The sequence below is a fragment of the Sorghum bicolor genome, chromosome 10 (assembly GCF_000003195.3).
Source record: "Sorghum bicolor cultivar BTx623 chromosome 10, Sorghum_bicolor_NCBIv3, whole genome shotgun sequence".
Taxonomy (NCBI): domain Eukaryota; kingdom Viridiplantae; phylum Streptophyta; class Magnoliopsida; order Poales; family Poaceae; genus Sorghum; species Sorghum bicolor.
In genome coordinates, this window is record NC_012879.2 from 6,487,313 (window position 1) to 6,492,576 (window position 5,264).

At 38.1% G+C, this 5,264-nt stretch overlaps 1 pseudogene; it reads left to right on the forward strand.

Annotated features, from left to right (window-relative positions):
* LOC8077330 lies at positions 465–4,292 on the forward strand (annotated as a pseudogene).

Consider the following 5,264-nt stretch of genomic DNA (forward strand, 5'->3'; position numbering starts at 1 on the left):
TGAAACTTCTGCCAGAGGGGAGAATAAGAATCACAAAAGGCTTTTTAACTGGTTCAAACTCCGGGTATACAAATCAGACACTGTATAATCCACTGCATTGGCTATTCTTAGTATAGTGACATTTAAGTACGATATGTAGTATTTCATCTAGTAACTGGTGCCCAATACTCCGATCCTACGGCTGTATATGTCACCATCTGTTGCTAATGAAGATATAATTTTAAGCAATGTAAATTTCTGAAGTGTGTTAGATATATACAAGAACAGAAAAAGTAAGCAGATTGCATTCTTTTGTTGTGTATAGAACTTTGCTTGCTAGCATTTACATGCTGAACTGTAACCAGAAACATGACGGTGGTTCTCATGCTCCAAGCTTAGGTGGTGACCAATCTAGCCTGAGAAAAGCATCGACTGCCCCTTCGACACCCTTGGTGAATGGACTTAATTCAGAAATAGAGCAAGGGATGTCTAACTCTTTGCTTCCTGAGAATGCATCACCTAACTTGCTAGCGTTGACCATGAAGAATTTCATTCTGATGGACTCCATGGAGAAGCTCCTTTGGTACACGATATGAGCACATCATTCTTTGTTTATTCTACTACACATCTAATCAGAACCAATGCAGGATACATAAATTTTCTGAAAAGTTAACAATGTGATAAGTCTGCTTGCTAAAAAAGTAAAAAGTTCGCTGCGTTACATGTATTGAATCCACCTGTATTTCTTTTTCAGAATCTACCAGTAGTGGTACATGTAATGCCTTAAAACCCAAATCAAATTTTGAGTTGTTTTGTAGGATAAATTTTCAGTAGATGGTTGTCAATATGAAAGTAAACACACGAGTAGATAAAAGTGCAATTTCCTTGTGCAATCAGTATTTGCTCACAATAAAAATAATACCATGTGCCAACAACTAAAAAGTTCTTGAAGTCTATAAACTATTCTATCGCTTGATCGACTCAAATATCTCACTATCTTGTTTGTTTCGAGTAATAGACAAATTGTGATGTTACCATCTGATCAAGGTTTTTAATTTTGGTATCGCAAAAATTTAGGTCACCACCGAAATTACCAAATTTCGCGAAATTCGGCCCGAAATTTTGCTGTTTTTTTAGACTAGCAGTTGAAGTATGTTTTTCTTTTAAAAAATAGATCTAAACAAGTATTAGTATGACTTATGACTACACATTTGTTGAATAGAAGAATATGCAATATAAACAATAGAAAATATGAGTCTAAAATTATATAGCATGTGTGTTAGTGTATAAAGAAATTTTGGATTTTTCTTTCGGCCACCACCGAAATTACCGAAATTCGCAAAATTTTGCCAAAATTTTGAACCCTGCATCTGATACATGTCATTGTGACAGGTCACCAGAAAAACATCAGATCATGTTGATCTATTGAGAGAGCAACTGAAGATCCTGTCAGGGGAGGTTGCATTACATAAAAGTGTTCTAAAGCGCCTCATGGAAGAAGCTGGAAGAAGCACAATGAATGGACATATCGAGGTAATTTCCCTTTTTGCACATTCAGTATGTTACTGTATGTTTTCTTGTTGTTAAAAACTGTAAACTGTATATATTTGAAGATGGAAATGAAAAAGGTCAATGACGAGATTAAGGGCAAGCAGCAGCATATAGCACATTTAGAAAGGCAGATTAAGGGGAAGCTTGACCAGTTAGAACATACATCGGTATATTATCTGCAGTCAATTAGTTTTCAATTACTTTGTCTCTGAACTGAATAACTGATACATACTAAACTGTTGAAATGTTTTTCCAGTCTCACGCTAAGCTACTGGAGCAGTCAATGAGAAAGCATTTGAACTTGAGGTACCAAAACTCGTCTCAGAGCGTGCATTTTCTTATGTATGCTTACATTGGTTTATTAGGAAAATGGATCCAGAACGAAATAATGTATTTTTCATGAACACAAACATTTGCATTTTGCATATATTGGGGACCAGTATTTTCCCTTAAAAAGATGGATAGCAGTTTACCCTTGTTCATGATGAACCTGGAGTTGGAGGCAAATGAATGAGTACCTAGATTAGAGAACTAAAGCCCCCAAATGTTTCATGTTTAATTTTCTCATTCTTGCCTGTCCACGACACAACTAATTAGGAGTACTTAAGCTAACTTAATTTTCCCCTTAAGTGCATCATGGTTAATAAGCTCCCCTAGGATTCTTGACCCTCAAGAGGTGGCAAAGTGTTGATAGATACTTTTTTTTCAGTGCTCGTGTGCCATTCTTGTTCTGCCTGTTTTTATAAAGGCTTCTTTTTTGTTTATTGCAGGTGAAGGCAGTAGATAACAGAGTATTGCAAGACCAGCTAGAGCAAAAGGTAATAGTTTGATTGTAAGTTAAGTTAACCAAAAAGCACAATCTTATGTCGTTCCACATTATCTTGTTATCAGACAATAGAGTGTCAGGCATTACAAGAAGCAGTTGTCCACTTACGCGAACAGCTTTCCCAAGCTCTCAAAGCTAATGATTTATTGTCAGAAAGCATCATATTTCAGCAGTACACAGACATCAGCATTCAAAACGGATTGCAAGTTCACAAACAAAATCCAGCATCTATAGTTGTCTCTGATGATCTGCATCAAAAAGCAGAGCAGGTTTGCCTTTTCTCTGCACTATGGTTCAAAATCATTTTGGTCAACTGTGGTTTTTTGTTGTAGTAGCTATTGTGCTAGACTTGAGGAATTTGAATTGGTCCGACATGACTACGTGAGACAGTGAGAGTATCAGTATTATAAGTTTTTACTTGTAACTAGCCTAATTTGTAGGTGTTGCTAATGGGAAGCTGTAGCCACTAGGCAGGTATTTGGCACATAATTGAATTTGTACTGTGTCTTATGATAAGAGTTGTCTGAGATGTTGATCATATAATTCTACTCTGCTATAAGATTCAGAGCTACTAAAGTGCAAAGAGCAGTGTAATCAATAATATTTCTCTTGATTAATAGTGATAAATGGTGCTTCGAGTAGGGGCATAAGAATTGGCATTCTGCATTCACAGATGTTCTAACATTTAATGGTAATGCAGTGTTGTGAGCCTTTAATTGTGATATGCTTTATTCAAGTGTGTACCTCTGTATCTGCTGAAAAAAAATAAATGGTACCTTTGTTCATTTTTATGAAACATAACTATTAGTTACTAGTTGTTGCATCGTCTTTGCTTGTCGCACGTTTGGAGTCAGTGGCAATGGCCTTCTTCACCGTCATGGGTGGCCTTATGTCTTTAGGATTACAAACTAATTTTATTTGGCTTATGAGTCTGGTATTGTTTTAAGCATTTGTGTCCTGTTATAATTTTGATCTGATTCCTCACTTGTGGGGATAAAGCTAGATATTCTTCCATTATCTAAAAAAAGTTGTCATGCCAATTGAAAAAATTGCTAAGCACATTTTTTCATGATCCATTTATCTAAAACCATCACCCAACTGATTAGATTAACATTATCTATTGTCTCATCAGTCGGAGATTGATGAACTGAAGCAAAGATTATGTGAGCTCACTGAGGCCAAAGCTCAACTAGAGGCCCACAATCAGAAGCTGCAGGCGGAAAGCACGTACGCAAAAGGCCTAGCCTTGGCTGCAAGCGTGGAACTGAAAGCACTGTCAGGGGAGGTCACCAAACTCATGGACCACAACGAGAGGCTCGCGAACGAGTTGGCTTTAGTAAGAAATTCAACACAACGACGAGTGAGCAATGGTCAAAGGGTCGGTAGAAGGGATAGCTTTACTAAACGGCTTGACCCAGCTAGTAGAAGAGATGTTCATGCTAGCTATGAGAGGGAACAAGCTCTGGAGGTCATGCTTATGGCGAAGGACCAAAGAGAGGTGGAGCTCCAGAAGAAAATCGAGGAGTCGAAGCACGGCTAAACGGGGTAGTAATCTATACCTTTTGGAATATTTGGAAGGAGAGAAACAGGAGAATTTTCAACAACACGGTAGAAACGGCGTCACAAGTGGCGGAAAGAATTAAGCAAGACATAGAGCAAAGGAAGAGAGCTTTTGCTTTTTCTTAGGGGAGGGTCTTTGTAGGACCCCGGTATCCTTTTCAACCTCTTTTCGAGTGTCTCTGCTTGTATATAACTCTCTTTTCCTATCTTAATTGAAAGGCAGAGCTCCTGCCATTGTTTTCAAAAAAAAAGAAAAAAAAAGAAGGAAGCCTTCATGGAAGGAGAGCTTGCGAACATGTGGGTTCTTGTGGCGAAACTGAAGAAGGGTCAGGTAATTGACCAAGATGATGTCGATGCCAAACCCAATGGATCATGATTCATGGCCGTGGAGGGGATCATGACAGAAACAATAATCGAATCAGCTAAGCCCTTCAGCATTGCAGTTTGCTTGTGTGTGCTGGTTTGTACCAGTGTGAATCCATGTATCTATATTGGTTGTAAATAGCTGGATTGGAATCATTGTGTGCTGTATATAACACTCAGAATTGTCATGTCTGGCTGATTTGTTGAGGGCTTTCAACGATTATACGATAGATAGATTGTCGTGTGGATACCAATGAAAGCCTGATAATGCATCTGCCTCCAAAGCAAGTGTCGAACTTATGAAACCACATTTGCATTTGGAAGACTGTTCGCTTGGCTCCAAAGCAAGTGCGGGCTGAAAAATCATAGCTGAAAGTATTGTTCGCTGATTTATTATGAAAAAAAAAATAGTGTTGAATGACTGACCTCTGCCAGATAAGGAACAGGGCGAGCGGTTTGAACATATCGGTACAGTGATGATATGAAACAGTTGGTTGCTGATCTGATCACCTCTTCTTTTGAATCATCCTTTCCTCTTGGCCTGTTCATTCATCATTTATTTATTTATTTATTAAATTAGCGTCCGATTCTGTTCTAAAGGCGCGTCAATCTCTACTAATAATTCACCAGTTCAAAACCTATTTACAGCTACAACGTGGAGTGTCCCTGCAGTCATGACCCATTAAAAAAGACCCAGGGAAGCAACTTATTAGAAAAGACGAGATCCCACTCTAGCCTCTCCTTTCTCTTACTCAAATCCAACAGTCCAGGTTCTTTGATCATACTTCATGTCTATGATTGTCAGCATCAATGTTCTTGTATGACACTATGTATGCTTCAACCCCTCCTATAATTAAGAGCATTGGAAGCAAGTGTCGAACTAAAACTCCACAGTTTGTATATATTCTTCCAATGCTCTAAATTACCGTTCTAAAACTCCACATATATTTTTATGAATTTTAACTGTCAATAGACCACGCAAGGG